This window comes from Zosterops lateralis (genome assembly GCF_965231275.1).
Source record: "Zosterops lateralis genome assembly, chromosome: 5".
Classification (NCBI taxonomy): Eukaryota; Metazoa; Chordata; class Aves; order Passeriformes; family Zosteropidae; genus Zosterops; species Zosterops lateralis.
This window is the reverse complement of record NC_139766.1, coordinates 52,462,681-52,480,153: the sequence shown is the minus strand read 5'-3', so window position 1 is coordinate 52,480,153 and position 17,473 is coordinate 52,462,681. Positions and strand designations below refer to the sequence as shown.

General features: G+C 40.2%; 1 protein-coding gene across 2 annotated transcripts in view; it reads right to left on the bottom strand.

Moving 5' to 3' along the window:
• HPGDS (hematopoietic prostaglandin D synthase) overlaps positions 1-10,647 on the bottom strand; it is a 29,535-nt gene extending 18,888 nt beyond the window's left edge. For both annotated transcript variants that reach the window (XM_083861537.1, XM_083861538.1), the window contains exon 1: positions 10,491-10,647. The gene's annotated coding sequence lies outside the window, so the exon portion shown is untranslated. The remainder of the gene's footprint in view (positions 1-10,490) is intronic.
• Positions 10,648-17,473: the final 6,826 nt, after the last annotated feature.

Sequence of the window (17,473 nt, the reverse complement as noted above, 5' to 3'; positions counted from 1 at the left end):
TTGCATCAGGATGTGATTAGTTTTTTTAGATGAGTTAATTACTGGAAAATATGTTTTTCTACTGCTTAGCAAATGCAGCTCAGAGATTACAGGTGCAACCACTTCTTTCTCTAAAGAGAAAATTTGACAATCCCAGCTTTTTCAAGCATTTTTTTGGTAAGTGGAAGAGGTTGGCTACTCCATTGTTGAATTTTGTACCCAGATTTATTACTTGGTATGCTCAATGGCATATATGATAAAGCTATATAGTATTATATACTATGAATTTGGGTTATGTGTCTAAAAGTTAATATAAGAAGAGAGAACAAGATTGTAGCAGGATGTTCTTCCCTGTTCTCCCTGTTTCTGATTTGGTATGGTCATTTGAGAGCTAGGAATGGCATTTTTAAAAAAGCATGTGTTATCTGATATTCATGACAGTGATTCAGGAGCCAAGGGGAAAAAAATTCCCACACCTTGAGTCTTACTTTTCAATTTTTTAGAGAGAAGCAAATGCTACTGATTTAGTCTGGTTTACTGATTTAGTGTCTATTTCCCTTCTTTAAGAGTGTTCATAGAGGTTTTTTTTTTTTTCTGTAAACATCTATAGCAGTCCCAGTGCCCTGGACTTGCTACACCACTCACACATGGCTCCTGTTTGCTGGCTGCCTCTAGCCCATTTAGCCCTGTGTTAGCAAGTAGTTGCTGGCAGCTGGAAGGCATTTAAAAGCATAAGAACAGTAGATTTTTAAGGTGCAGTAATGAGGGAGCAGATACCTACAAAGAGAGATGGCTGAGGCCTAAACATTCCAGTAGGTGAGTGAGGTGGAAGAGCCTAATTCTTACAGTGGGAGGACTCTGCACAAAGACATGATCAGTCAAGAGTAGTGAAGTGATGTAAAGAACTGGGAATTTTGGCTGATGATCAGGAAGTCTCTCTGCCTGTTGTAGTAGGCAGTGGAATATTTTGGTCTGTCAAGGAAGTAGTGGAAACTATTGTTTGAGTTGTCTAAAGCAAAGCTAAACAAATTTCTAATGAGCACACCATAAGGAGTAATCAAGTATTTGTAGTGATGCTGCACTTTTAAGTTTATGATTTTTTTTCCATCCATGAACAAAAAAAACCCAAAACCAACTTCACAAGGAGTTTTGACATTTTAAAAGCATTTATAGGTTTACTGCAAGCATGTTTTTGTAAATGTTTGTAGTTTTTGTTTTTTATTTATATTTACTGTGAAATGTCAAGAGTAGTGCTTCCTAAACAATTGCAGATAAGTTTCTAAATTAAAGAAATGGTTGTGTTCAGAATAGCTTTTTACCAAACATACAAAGTAAGTTGTTAGGGTTTTTTTTCCTTGTCCTCCTTTCCCTCATTTCCCCAGAGTGTTTTATAAAGAAGGGGATCATGAGGAACAAATTAAAACCATTTAAACCATCCAGAATTACTGAATTATTGAAAAATGTAATTTCTAGGGGAAAAATATCTATTTGGCGTATTTGAGATGGTTTTCCATATTAAGATGTTGGGGACTTTTTTGGAGATGGAGAGCAGGAAAATCTTTAAAACTATTTAAAATTAGTTCTCCTTTTACTTAGGTTAATCATGGCTTAAAAACACCGAAAGGTGGTGGTGGTGGGTGGATCTCAGTGTCCATACTTGCAGGCATTTAGCCACCTTCTTAATGCTATTGAATCTGTTCAGGTAAGTTCATTGCAAAGCCAGGTGTGTATAAAAGCAGGAGGGGGTGATTTACCTTCCACCAGTACTGCCATCTAAGCAGTATTTTTCCCATTTCTATTCTGATGAATACATGGCTGGGACAGCCCTATACACCTGCCCTGTCCTACACCAACAGCATTTCTGAGAGCAAAGCTCATGTCTTTACGAACAAGTTGATGGGTGAAGGTATGGATATCAATTTCAATATATTTGAAATTGATCTTGAAATTGCCCAGAAACTCTGGGCAGCATGTTTATTGCAGAGCCCAGATAGCTTGGCTCCTGAAACAGACAAGGGTCTGTACAAGCCCTGAGTTTCTGAGCTTTGGGGTAAAGTAGTAGGTTCAAGGGGGGATATGTGGTAAGCAGTTCGGGAAGGCTGTGTCTTCCTAAGAGAGAAAACCTCACAGATGTGTGCCCCAGTGAACTCTCTTTATTCAAATAAAGTTGCAGGACTCCTCTGTCTCCTTTTTGGACATAAACCTCTGGCATTTGTGGATTTTTCTGACACTTCAGTCCCAATTTCATTGCATAGAGCTTTCAAAGCCATGAACTCAACAGCTTTAAATTCATTATTAAATTAGCTTTAATGCTTTAAAGTTGTTGACCTGCTTAGTTGATTTTCCAGCTTTCCTCTGTGACTTTCTGAAAGCCAGCTTAACTGGCTTTAACATACCTTTAAACAGAGGATTAATGGATCTCATGATTAAATTCAACTTGGAGCCACCCAGTGACAAAATCAAACAGGAAATCTGAGAGAATGTCAAATATGTTTGAAGCTGGCATCCACCATTATACTCATGAATCAAAAAATCATGGTGGAGTTACAAGTGTCAAAAATTCTATGACAGATTTCAAAATATTTTAAACATTGTGGATTTATGGAGGTATTTCCTGATGAACTTGGGATGCTTTTGTTCCAGTTGGAACAGGACTGAGCAATCAATTTGAAAACTTCAGCCAAGATTAGAGTGAGAAAACAGCACCCAGGAAGGAACCAGCATTTTCTGGGAACTGAAATTCTGAGTTTCAGATAGCAATAGTACAGAGAGAAAAAGCACTGGCAGACTGGACACTGCACAGGCTGATTTTCATTTGTGTACCCAGATCATGCAGCCCCTGCTAGCCAGTGTTTGGTCCTGTATGCCCAGCCACAGCAAAATTAAGCACAAAAACTCTGCTGGGCTCTTTAGGGGAACAGTGTTTCATCTTGCTTTTGGAAAAGCCAGCCCTCGAGGAAATACAAGAAAATATTCTTCAGGCTGGTAACAGGCACCAAAACCTGGAATCATGTGAGGAACCAATTAACTTTGATTTATGCCTCAGTGGAGACCACCACCATTTTAGGGTCTTTAGGCAGACAACACCTCCAGAAAATGGTGGGAAGCCTGGCTCCGGAGGGCTTTGCCTGGCAGTATGCCTCAACATTGTCCAGGTTTTATGCTATAAATCCATTTTCTGACATGGAGAGGAGAATAGCCACAGAGCTTTAGCACATGCTGTGTGCAGGAGGCAGCTGGGGCGCATGGCGGTGTGGAGACTGCTACCTTTTTAGGGTCTCTGAGCAGACAGTGCCTTTAGAAAACAGTAGGAAGCTCTGGATGTGGAGAGGCTTTGCCCGGCAGTCAATCAGGGGAGAGAAAACTTCCACCACTGGGACCAAGGTGGTGACAATCCTGCTGCCCAGTAAAAATTCTCCCTGACTGGCCAGTGCTCGATGGGACTATGGAGGAGCCTTAGCACATAAACAGAATTAACTGCGCCATGACCAGGGCCTGCTGTCTTTATTTCTAGGGAGGAGGCTCGTCTAGAGGTTCAGCTCGTTCTGCCCTTGTTCACCTTCTCCCTGCTCAGCCCTGCAGTCTGCCCTGCCTCTCTGTTTCCTTTTGGATCCACTGTCATTAGGAACGCATCTTTCTTTATAGAGAGAGTTCTCAGATATAATATTTCCCACACTTGTGCTTTATTTATGCAGAGAAATCTGTTAAAAAGAATCCCACTGCTATTCCTTTGCAGTGGAACACGACAATGGCATATACTCAGTGTGTGAACTGAGAGAAAATATTTTAAAATAAGGCGGCATATACATTTTCCCGTATAAGGTTATTTGTATTTGAGATGACAGTCAGCAGAAAGCTTTCCCTGGGCTGTGCATGAAAAGGGAGAAAAGCAGCTGAGCTGAGCTATGTGCTCACATACACCCAAAGTCTGACAAATGGCTTGAGATGCAAGGTCCCCTTGAATTGTACTTACTGCTGCAAGAAATTAAGGGTTTTCTTGCCTTAAGGTTTCATCCTTGTTAGAGGATGTAAAAAAGCCCAACTGTTCCCTCCAGGAAGCAAGACCAGTAGGATTAAGGTAAGGTCCATCTGGGTGGTTCTAAAAATATGGACTTGAACTCCGTGCTTGGAAAAGATGATGCATTGCACTGTATTCATATTTATTCAGCACGGGGTTTTTTTCTTTAATTTAGGAGTCACTTATGGAAAGCGCCACAATCAATGCCTGACACAATGCTGCCCTGGCCATGGGCCTGCCATGAAAGGGGGAGCTGGAGGTCTTTGTCTCTAGCTGTCATTGTCCTCTCTTGAATTGCAACCAGACCATGACAATGATTCAGGAGTAATGATTCAGTCAATGGATACCTCCTTATTTTATTGTAAGATTAAGGTTTTGTAACAATTCAAAGTGCTTGAGTTGCTGGAGCTGATTAAATATTCTATTTTCATTATTTTACAGGATGAAAGTATAACAACAAATCAGCTTCCACTCACATAAGCCTACAGGTATCTCTGCCAAGAAGAATCTTGCTTTGATGTGTGAATTGAAGTTTCTATCTTCCCTAAGCACTATTCTATGCAAAGGTAAGAAGCTTTGTGGACATTTTTTTTTTCTTTCTTTCTTTTTTTTTTTTTTTTTTCTTTTTTCATATTCCTACTGCTCTTTTCAAAGCATTTGCTGTTTCTTTACGGAATTTTTCTGCAAAGTTAACCTGAAAATTAAGTAAGTTTCAAAGCAGATGCAATTCCAACAACCTGATTTGGGTGTTCTACAGAGGTGGATGGGACACTGTAATTTCATCCAATTCTTACATTTACTCATATATTTCTGCCATGTATGTAGTTTGAAGTCTTAAAATTAGTGTTGGCCAAATGTTTTCCATTAATGGTAACACCGGGATTTCAGAGGGAAGACTCTTTGTCTTCCTTACTCTCAGTGACAGGGCCAAGTCATGCTAATGTCAGCTAGAATACTCAATTTAGAAAAGGAAGGGAGAGAAGCTGTCTGGGTCTCTGTATATACAGACAAAATAATCTTTGCATGTTAAAGGAGAAATCTTTCTTAGGCTGTCATCTCAGGAGTGACCTGACTTCTCCAAGTATGAAACATGGATTTTTTGGTTCTGTTCCTTAGGGGTTGGGGAGAGCTGTGTTACTTATGGAGTAAAAAGAAAAACGTTTAACCAGGAAAGAGACAGTCTGTCTTGTTCCACCTGAGTAACATTAGGAATAGTAAGTCCAATTTTGCCCATCTTTGCTTATTGTCCATCTCATATATGTGAATTCCTCATCCCTATGACTGGAGAGCAGAGCATTAAAGCAGCTTTCTCCCTCCTCAGTTTTAAAATTACATTTTAACTGTCCAGATGAGTCTTTCTGCCTTTATTTGTTTAAATTTTCTGATTTCAGAGGAAGGAACCAGAGAGACAGGATTCAAGTAGTTACTGTAGAAGGCAAGTAAAACAAAGCTTCCACAGCTGTAACTTTATAAACTGCACAAGGTAGGAAAGATAAAAAATGTCCATGTTCAGTATTTCTTCCTTTTTTATTTAACCACCATAACAGTCAGTTTTGGGGAAAGGCATAATTGTTTACATTTTCCTGTTTGAGCAGTGCTGAAAAGACAGAAACCATCTGAGAAGCAGCCTTGCCCTGTCTGCGGGTGTGGTGCTGCTCTCCTGGTTACCGATCAAATTGGTTGCTGCAACTTTTTTATCTTGGGTAAAAAAATGTTAGCAATTTAAGAGATATTTTCAGCCTTTGAAAACCAAGAATAGTGACGATTTGATGGTTTGGGAATTTTTTTTTCCTGTCAAAAGATGTTTTTATTAATTCTTTTTTTAGCAAAGAAAATAAGAAATTTTCTGTCCATCTTTTAGGGAGAAGGATTAGAGAATATTGGCAGATTGATGGAAGACTGCAAGTCTTTCAATGGAAGATTTCCATGGCAGTCTGTGCTTTGACAGAAAATAAAATTAAAAACTCTAAGTAATTCTATTTCCTGTCAGCTCTCAGTCTGATATAAGCTCTCTTTCTGAAAATTGATGGTCTCTTTTCCCACTCTGGTCCAGTTATACAAAATAAACATTTGAATTTGATATCTTATATTTCTCAGCCAGAGAGCAATCTGGACCTTGGCGAGAAGAGAAAAAAAATCTGTGCACCCTTTTCTGTTTAATACGCAAATTATCTGAAGTAAATGTTTATGGAATTTTATGTAGGGTCAAGTTTTGAAATAACAAAATCCAAATAGAATGGATACTTCTTAGCACAATTTTCAAGGTTAGATACCTGCATCACTGAGAGCATAATATAGATTTAAAATCTTTTTCAGAAGGATTTTGCATGTGCATGCACCTGGTGTGCTGTTTATTTGTAACCTGTGGGGGAAATCAGCATCCAAAAATGGGAAGAGGTTTTAAGGCATTACTGTGAGAGTATTGGGTGATACTAATGGTTGTAAGTATTTTAAGTGACCTGACGAGTAAAACTCTACTGCCTGAGCAATACCTGATCTGTCAATAAGTGGGCTTAAAAAAAGGAGCTGGAGACCTGAAAGCAATTATCTCTCTGAGGAGGTTTCAGGCTTGTTTTGCTAATGTGGAAAATCAGAACTCAAAAATATCCTTGAAGAATATCCTGGGGAAAAAAAAACTTGGATTTTTTGCTAATTTTTTTTAGAAAAATAACCACAATGTATCAGTGAAAGAGGAAGATAAGAAAGATATGGAAGGTTTTGGGTTTTTTTTAAGTGGGAGTCCAGTGTGAGTGGGCAGTGAATGGATGTCCACTGTCAAGACTTGTTGAAAGAGAATGCCAGAGCCCACTGGGTTTCCCTGAGCTGAGTTTGTGATTCCTCCTCCGGTATCAAACTGATCGTAATTAATTCAGATATCTGAACTTCACCTTGTTTGTTTGAACTGAGGTGAATAAGGGAGTTCTCAGCGGGATTTAGGAGGCAGGGAAGTGGTGATGTACAAAGCTTTGCTCAGCCAGCTCAGCAGCATGTCCTCAGTCTGCCTGGCTTGCCACACCCTTCCCTTTAGGGCATCTGTGGTGATTTGACTCTTATCTGATCCTCAAGCTTTGGATTTGCATCTACTCAGTCCCAGTTTTATGTAGATAACTTCTGAGATTGGTTTGTGCAGCCTCTTTTAGATTAACAAATTGCACACCCAAGACCATGAAATACTGGTAAATACAATTGCAAGAGATCTTGGGAAAGATGCAGACACAGGAGTGGTTTGCATCATTTCTCAGGAAAAACCATCCAAGTTTTATTTCCACATCAGATGCTTTAATAATTCCCAGAAGCGCTTTGTGGTAGAACAAAAGCCGAAATAATCTTAATGCTTGCCAACTCCATGTCATTCCTGTAAAAGTCATGCCTTGCATCTCTCTCTGCATTCTTCAGATGAATCAGCATGACCTTGCAATATTTCTACAAAGCTCAGAGCTCAGTTTTAAGTGGCATTGCTCTGTATTCTTTAGTTGGCTCTCCAAAGCCAGTTGTCTTTACCAGGATGAATCATGTCCATTTTCTGACCTCTCAAGCTTCTCCAGCACAACAATTTGTATAACATCTGTCTTGGTCACCTAACATATTTACTTGGAGGTGAAAAAGTGGTCTTTTGTCCTATCCCAGCCATGTGTGTGTATATGTGCAAGAGGGAGTGCAAGCACCAAATCCTTCCCCTTGCTTGTCTTAAACTACTTTGCTCTTGACCTGCTGTGTATCATGAATCTACTGTATAATTTGCCAAAAACACCCCGAATTTATAGGCATTAAAGAATTAGCTAGTCTTTTAAGCACCGTATATAATCCCTGTAGGAGGTACAGGTTTGGTTGGGAAAGGTTTTTATTCGCTTTGCAGAGTTTGCCAGTACCACCTGCTATGTGTCCTGGTGACAAATTCCTGGTGTCCTCCTGCTCTGCCCTGCAGTACTGGCACAGACTACCATGCCCAGAAGGCACCAGTACAGTGCTGGGGCACAGATCTCAAGTATTTTCAGATTTTTTTATTTTAATTATTTTCCTAGCCAGATAAGCCTGAGGAGACCCAGAATCTTCCTAAAGGGCTCTTCAGGCATTGTCAGTCTCCTTGAGAAGACCAGTGGTGCCAAATGGGGACCTACAGCTCTGAGCAACACCCAGCCAGAAGCCTGGGGACCACCTGGATTTGGCCATAAGTGAGAAACTCAACAGGACTGTTGAGTAACAGTCACAAACTGCTCAGTATGTAAAACCCTAACCTGTGTATTCCTACACTAAAGTAGAAAGTACTTTCTGAGAACCAGTTTGCAGGCAGTTTCTCATGGATACTCTGGCTAGGTTTAGGTTCTGGAGCAGTTCCAATTGCTGTGTGCCTGGCACAGAAAAATGGTCCTTTAGCTGAGACATACAGTTACACATCACACATTCTTTTTTGTCACATGTCAACTAAACTAAGCTTGTGAGTCAGCTTAAACTTTTGTTTGCCTTCCCTCCTTGTATTTGCTACAAATACAAAAACATAGTGCACTTTGCCTGGTATCACTGAATGTCCTCGTTTTCTCTCTTTTTCCATCTCATGTTTATTCTTTACTAAGTCATTCCAGCAATGTTCTTAGTTACTTCTAAAGAGATTCAAAAGTAGCTGTTTCAGGTTTTTTCAGTTCATTGTTGTAGCTTGTTTTATGGGAAATTTAGTAGATTACATGAAGATTAGACAAAGTTCTTCAACGTAGTGGCACTTCAAAATGTGTATGTGGGATTTGGCTGATTTTTTTTTCCCCTTCTTTCTTTTTCCTCATGCTCTGTGGGCTAACTGTTGAAAGGGTAAAAAAAATCACCTGTTGGAGATTTGCAGCATATATAATAAGTCTCCAGCAGGTGTGAATAAGCATAACTTTCTGTGGCAGGGCATGCCCCCTGCTAGCCCAACGCCAGCCACGTCAGTGGCTCCTGGGCTGTGTAATTACTTTCTGGTGAGATTTTGATCCAAGATGTTTTGAAAATAAGCACCAACTTCAACTGCTTCAGATTTCCAGCTGCTCAGAAGGTTTTGTGGGACAGACAGCAATGAGATATGTTTTGAGCAAACCCTTAGAGCAGCAGAGCATGTCGGGCACAGTGGCACAGGAACTTGCTTGTGCACAAACCCAGAACTCTTTTAAGAACTACTTTGTGTATATTTTCAGCTTAAAATTTGGAGACCTTCTGTCTTACTTCCATACAAATATATTTGACTTTGTGTCTGGGCATGTGTGCGTCTGCAGCAGGGAGTAATTTACACTATGTGCGCATTTTTAGGGAGAGGTGGATTCTATTTTGGATTAAATACAACAAAAGAATGAAGAAAAGTAAACTTCAAAAAGACCTGTGTCTTTTTTTTCTTTACAAACATCGCAAGCCCTGAGTATAAAAGTACTAGTGTTTACAAACAATTGTAAGGAGTACAGAAGCCCAGAAAGATACTTTATAGCTATGGTTTGTTTGCTTGGATAGTCTGAAATGAACAGGGAACAAGACACGGCTTTTAACAGAGGAAACGTGTGTGGGAGGATTATGTATATAGGAAAATGACAGCAGTTAGAATGAAAGAAAAAAGTCCTCAATGGATATTTAGGATATCATTTTGAAGTAAAAGACAAATAACAAAAAACCCTGCAACTTTAAGGACAAAAATGGAGTGAGTGGAAGCAGATGCAGAAGGTTTTTTTCTCTATAGGATAACGGTGGGAATTAGGACCAGAGTATGTTAATCCATTGGTTTAGAACACAGGAATACAAAAAATGAACAGAACAGTGCACAAAAATGACCTAGAATAATTAGTTGGTGCTGCTTAAAATGCATCTAATTTCTCTGACATTAGCCTAGATTTAGCTTGGTTATATAAGTGAAGGCATTTTAGTCAGCCCTTACATCTAATGGAATATGGGTTTGAAACAGGTTTTCACTAACTGAAAACTCCATGCAGAATGCCCAGAGCCGCCTCACTTGTGATTTCTTCACTGATGAGGTTGTCATTTCTTTGGCAAGTACCCTGACACGTAGCCTGATTATTAAAGTAGCTCAGCACAGACTGCGCAAGGCACTGATGAGGAACAAGGGCTTGCTTCTACAACGGGCCAGTGATTGCCTGTTTGCCTCTGGAAAAGCAGTTCACAATTTTGAGTAAAATCTGGTTTTAGCAGTGCATGTGACAGTACAGATGTCCTAAGTGCAGCAGGCACAGTTTAGGGATGCCTGTAAGTAGCAAAGGAGGTGCATAGATGGAGTACTGGAGTTACACTTGCAGCCACCGTATGGAGCTCCTCTCTGCTGGCAGCACCACGCACAGAGTCAGGCTGAATAAACCCAAGAAATCTCTCAAAATTAATTACTCTCAGGACTTACTTTACACGCAGCATAATTTGGCAGACTAACCTCCCACACAGCCACTGTAGCGGTAGCCTAGCGAGGGCAGAAGAAACAAGGGGTAAGAGAGGAGCCAGGCTGCAGAGGTAGCAAAGCTGAAACAGAACTCACTCCGGTGCGGTGATACGCGGTCCCTTCCTCGGTGTGCGGGAGTCCCTCTGAGTGCCGACCCCGAAAAGGCTGGAGCTCTCCAGCCCGGGTTCTTAATATGCAAACCGCTCCCTCCCCATGACCGCCTGCATGACTCTCCTCCTCCCCCGTCTCACACACACACACACGATATCTGCATCATGCTTGATAACAAGCAAGTTTACTGACTTGGGGCTAGCAGAGCATACTGAGCACTGGAATTTCTTGGCTCGTGTTCAGAGCAAATTTAAAGTGATAAAGTGCTATTTGAATATATATAATAATGATAAAGACAGGCGCTGAGGAGTTGAGTCAGACGATGAGTGTTTTTTCTAAATGTAAAATGTGTGGAGCAAGCCAGGTATTGTCTTTTGTGGATTATTTCTAACTAATGTGAAGCTCACACTATTTGATCTAGATAATAAGCAATGTCTCAAATAGCTGCAAATGGAGATTCAGATATAAAACCAACAAAAATACCTCCAAACCCTCCACCACCAGCACCAAAAAAACCCCAACTCCTAAAGCCTTTTACAAAAAGAACCAAGGTTGATTAAAGTCGGTGGTTTGAGGTTTTGGTTGGTTTTGGTGAGCGGGTTTTTTGCTATCAGTGAAGAAGGGTTCATGCAAACTGTGTCCATGAGTAATGCACATTAGTAGTTAAGACTGTGATGTTGCTGCTTCTCATCTGTAGTAGAGGTTGTGTTTTACTGTTCGTTTTTTCTTTCTCCTTTTCATTGTACTTTGACCTTATCAAAGTCCATTTGATCTTGCTCTGCTTTGCACTCCTCTAAGCATGGGACAAGAATGCAGCAGAATTGGAGCAAGGTTTTCTGATGCTGTAATCCAATGTGTACCACACAAATCTGCTCTGAGGTTTCTTCGCTTTGTTTCAATAAACAATTGTGTGTGTGTTCCCTGCTGGTGCAGGGAGTGATGCTTAACAAAGCACCTTCTCCTGGCATGAGGAGGTGATAGATCACACTCAATCATTTGCTGCAGGTCAACTCATTTTCATGTAACATGTTTTTCCCTGAGGTCAACAGCTGAGTTTTCACAAACCAACAGCCTTTACAGCTAAGAAAAAATTCACAAAAAGAACCCCAAAATATCTTCTAATTGGGACTGATGTAGACTGAGCAATAAGCCAAATTGCTGAGGCTTACCTTTTTGATGGCACTTCCATGCTTTTAGATTTGCCTTGGCTGCAGATTTATGTTTTAATATTCCTTTTCTCCAGAATGTCACCTTGGAAGTGGTGGCTTCAAGTGCTTCCCAAGAAGTAATGTTTAAAGTGCTCTAATACCATATTCCATCTGTTTTTAATGGGGGATTTTTGATAAAGCAGCCTGTACAGGGTAAAACAGTTCCTTCAGTTGCAGAGAAGTAGTTGGAGATTTTTTCCTCATTTCATTAGCAGAAAACTGAAGGAATATTTGTGGTTCTAAAGCAAATGGATTTTGAAACAGACTTATTTAATAAACATTTGAGCAACTAGGCCTATTATTTTTTTTTAATTTGGAGCAGAGAGTGGAACACAGCAGCCTATTGTGGGATCTGGTTATCAACTTCTCAAAGGGAAGCAGAAGGTATTGTTCTCCTGGAATTGTTTTCAACAGATAGCAGTTTATTCCTACCCTGGCAAGGTTACCAGTAAAAATACATGGTAAAGCATTAGTAAGCACACTGATAATCTAACCTTTGCTTTCTCTGTGAGCCGTTTTATGAGTTAAAAGTGCACCTTTGCTCCAAGAGTTGCATTCACTCAGTTGGTATGAAACATAAGTACTCCTTTGTGCTACAATTATACCTTCAGTGACTACCAAGATAGCAAACCTCCTTTTTCCCTTTGTTGTAGGAAATCTTTAATGTATATCAGGGTGAAAGGATTTCCAAACTGTGACAGGAGTGTGCTGGGACCAAATTTTTCACTTCCAGTTTTGAATGGGTAACTCAGTCTCTGTCTAGGGAAAGTTGCACTCAGGCCAAGCATCACCAGCAGGCATTATTCCCTCCCCTAACTACTGCTCTGAACACCTCAGGGTCTGGCAGGAGCATGGGTATGAATGGGATTTGTAGGGGCTGTGCTCAGGAGTACCTATTACTCAAGCTGAGTACAGCTCTTTACATGATCAGGAAGTAGACTCTCCTAAAGAAAAAGTAATTCTTCCTTTCTGCCTGATTCAGCTCAATGCATGTGAATTATCAAAGAAATTCCTTTGCTTTCTAAAATGGGAAGTGATTTGTGCATACAATTTCAAAATAATGAAGTTAGTAATGCACTGACCTGATCTAACCTTGGTTTCATTTCCTGATGATTTCTTACAGATTAAGCTCCCCATTTCTGTTGCCCTTTTGGCCTGCAACTGCTGATGATGACATGAAAAATTGGCTGAACTGCTTGATGAAGCAGTCAGGCTGGGACTGTGTATCCATCTGTTACAGGAGGCTCTTTGCCTAGAGCATTTTTCACCTCTGTCCAGCTACTGGAAACTTCAGGGCTTGGAGAGCAAACCAGTCAAGATCGTGCTGTATTAAATGAAGCATGTGTAAAACCTGGGTGGGGAGACATCCATTCATGTCCAACACCTTTCCTGGGAATGGCAGCAGGGGCGCTTTAATGGCAGGAGCTGCAGTAAGGCGTTTCAGGACTCAGCAGCTGACCTCTTGCCAATTTTCATTTTGGTCCTAGAACAACATCCAGGTTTCTCATGGTCAGCTGAGCCCCATGGACAACTCTGTGGGCATATACCTGGCAATCGTGTGGAGTCACCAAGTCAGTGAAAAGGATGTTTTCTGTGTGTTTTATACAGGGAAGTGAGAGCATTAAGTCAATGACGCATTTCCTTTCTTGGTCAGCATGGGAGCCCTCCTCATGGTTTGAAAGCCCTAGATAAATGCAGAAGAACTCACCTGGATTAAATTTTAATCCAAGATTTAGTTTAACAGATGTCCCTTTCTGGGCATTCACAGGCTATTAGGAGATCAGTTCACTCCAGGCAGATCTCCTGCCCATGACTCCTAAGTGTTGAGGGATCACTCTACCTGTTGACTTGTGGCCAGACCTTCCCCACCTCTTCCGTCCCAGCTGCTGCTCCACTTTGTGCCTGGGAACTGATAGTTAAGCAGAAGGTTTGAAACAAAATCTCATAAAGTTGTTAATTTTCTGTTGCAGGTCTCTGCGGTGAGTTAGCTTGCTTAGTGCATGTGCCAGGAGAAACGGCCACGATTCCTGACATCTTGCTTTGGGAACAGTAAGAAGCCACCTCCCCAGAGCTGAAATGGGAGTAAGCACACATCCACACTGCAGCTCCAACCATTTTTTATGGTGAGTTTACTTCTGCACTTCGCAAAGTGTGGCCATCTTATCAAGATTAGTAACCTGCAGTTAGTGCACCTACTTGTGTGTTCAAGAGAAATAAATCCACTCAAATCGCAAGTTTCACTGCAAACTTAGGTATAGTCATTATGTTCACTGCCTTAGTAATTTCCTCACCTACCTCTGCCTTGTTTGTTTTTTAAATTACAGTACTACGCTGCTATTAGAAACTTGAGCAAACTAACATTTAGTATAAGATACAGGAAGTGAATGATTACAAGTTTCATCATTTTTAAGCCACTCAAGGAGGGATATTAGGCCTGCAAAATGCTAGACCTACAAATGCAGCAAAGGCACTTGGTCTTTTACGTTTATATGTAATAGAGATCAGCAATTTGCCTTCTCTTTGAGCAAGCAGCAGATTCAGCCAGAAAAGTACATCTTCAGAAAGACCTAATGTTGGATTTTTGCAAACACTTTTGACCAAAGAAATACTGTAGAGAATGTTGAAAATACCAGGTATTTCTTTTTTGAAAAGTTGAAACCTTTAAAGTTTATTGGGAATTAATGTTTCTGTTGCCTTTTTTTAAATTCGAAATATAAAAAAAGGTATATTAAAACAACATTGTGTCAATAAAAGCATGTTTCTACACATGCAGCTTGCTCTGATCATGCATATTCCATTACATTTTTATGATATGTTGTTAAAAATATACAGAAGAATCACAAATGCATTTCAAAGAAATTATCCATTTTTAATCATACATCCTTCCAGTGTTACTGTAGCTCTAGTAAAAAGGCCATGCTTAATGATCAATGAGATCATTACACAAGCAATAATGAGATTTGCTTTTGAAGCAGAGCAGCTTAGAGAAGCAATCAACCACAGACAAGCCTGCAATTTTGGGGTTTTAAGTGTAGCTGATAACTTTTTTCCCTCTGCTTCTGGCAGCAGGGAGATTTTGTGTGTACAGTGAAAAGCATCAGCTGAAAGATTCATCTTCAAGTTACTACATGGAGAGGCATAAGGAGCAGTCTGTTAGACACAGTTCTTCATGTTCAGAAGTGGTCTTCTTGGCTTTATTTTTAAGTAGGAAGGTTCACAGCTACAGGTGGTTTTGTATGAAAGACCCTGAGCCCAAGTCTAGTGAAGCTGGCATAAGGACTTGTGGGCTCTCATCTCAGGCGCTGATTTTGCCATTGGGAATTGGGGCATATTGGGAATTGGCAATTGGATCATAATGGCTCATTTAGTTGGAGGATTTGGAATTACCTTTCCTAGTGTGTTTGCCTCAGCATTTCATGTAAGTAATGCTCAGTCCTGAGCTAGCTGTCAGACTTTTTGCTTTATCTTAGCACTTGTATTTATGAGAAACTGGCCAAGATTTAAAAACCAGTTACCCTGTAGAATGCATTTATCTTAGTAGCTTTGCTGCCTTAGCAGAGGAGCAATGATGCTCTTCCCAGCTCATAGGGAGTTATGTGCATAAATGACAATTAACTAAAAAAAATCTTCATGAATAGGCAGAAGACTCATTTATTCAGAAGACGCAGTTCAGCACAGAGACACTGAATGGAGGTCCCTGCTATGTCAGCTGATGGCTGACCCCTACCCCTTTGAGGTCTCTATACTGAAGCTTTGTTTCCCATTACATCCTGCAGAAACTTGTCATGGAAATGAAAAACCACATGGCCGAGTCAGAGCCGATCAGCTGCTTTTCTAATTTCAATTAATGTTTTGTTATCTCTGTTTAAAAGGGAAGGAAAAGTTAAGAAATAAATAACTGTACAGCTTGCAGAAGACAAAGAAGCTTTGTTCCTCATTTTGTTCATGTGGTCAGAATACTGATGAAATCTGGAGATGCTGGCTGCTTACATTGGATAGATAAATCATGAGGTTTCACCTCCTTGTGGCCTTTTGCAATTGCATCACAGTTGCATGAACAACTACGTAAAGGAATCAGATGTGCTTTATGAACAGAAGAATAATCTGTGATTCACAGAAGTAGGTCAATGCAATTAGTGAAATGTTAAGACTGATAATGTAATGTAACATGTGCTGTCTGCCTAAATCCATCCATATCAATTTCAGCAGGGATAACATTAGACAAATGTGTTACTTAACAAAGAAATAAAAGCTTTTAAAGGGAAGCCTTCTGAAAAGCATAAAGCCCCTTCATCTCATGTACAAATACTGGATGGTCTCGCTCAGAAGCTGCGAGGGAGCCCTGACCAGGCACAGGACCTGTTTACAGATATGCACTTGGAGGGGTGAAGGAGGAGAATCATTCACTTCAACATTTTGAAATTTGAGACTTCTTAAAAAGAAACCAATCTCTTCATGCCATCCTTTGATTCCACAAAACAAATCATAAGATATCACAATTGCTTTCAAGGAAACTAAAGTGGATGAAAAAAGAACATGGTTTAAAAATTTGGTTGGGTTTGGATGTTGTTAGTTGGTTGGTTTGGTTTTGTTTGTGATTTGTTTTTTAATTTTAGTTCTTTTGGGGAGAATCTTTGAGGGGTTTTGTTGAGTTGTGGTTCTTGTTTTCTTTTCTGAATTATTGCTATAGGAGAAATCTTCTGCTCCCAGAAGTAGATGAGGCAGATCTGTCAAAGTGAGTGGGACAAAAGGATTGATGTCTAACCCTTAATGTTCTTGCCCCATGGCTCCAGCAGTGGCTTTCCAGCACCAGTTCCTTTAATCACAATGGAAACAAGTACTGGTAAATCCAACATAAATTCACTAAGAGAATGTTTGTGTTTTTATCCAGATATCAGAACTTAGCCACTTCCACAGCCAGCCCACCTCTTGGTATGATGAAATAAGTTAGAGGAAGTATAATATATATAAAAAAAAAAAATGTGGAAAATACCAGCTGACAAATTAATTTGTCTAACTAAAACACTAGATTCTTTTGATTAAGGAGAAATTTTCAGGAAGAATAATTGCCAATGGATGGAGGTAGTTCTTGGAAATTATTACAGAAACAAGAAGGAAGAAGGGTAAATCTTCATGCACCAGAAACAAATTTGAACTCAAAAACTAGGGAAGCTGGTGTGTGGAAATCATTACAAGATTAACAGACTAGAAAATTGTCTTGAATTTATGAGCAAGAAAATGATTTATTTGTTATTTTATTTGTACTTACGGAGAAAGAGACTCTGCATGTTCTGTTTTTCAAAATAAAAATAATCTCACATTTGGATTGGATTGGCAGCTGTTCTTCCTCCTCCCTGAATTAAGCAATAGTTTGAGGTGCTTAAGCGGAAGTTACTCAGATATTCTTTGTCTGAATTGATACTGTGGAAAAAGTAAAGTAGATAGGTAAGAGTGTTTTAGTCTCCTCTCTTCTTTGCTCCCTTCATCTCTCTGGTGGTTTCAGAAGCTCTTACACAAGTGCAGCTCCACCCCTGTGCTGCCAGATGACGTGACTGTGCTGTGCATGAGCCACACACAGCAGGAGGTGACACTTTGGTCTAGCTGGGGCTCTCAGGGACTTCAGCTGATGTGTGCTGCCCTGCCCCATGCCGCAATCCTTGAACTGACAGCACGATCCTTGGCCCAACCTTTCCTTCACATCCTTTTCTGGGGGGGTGCTGTGTTCAGACCTGCAGGCATGTCTTTAAGGGTGTTTGCTTC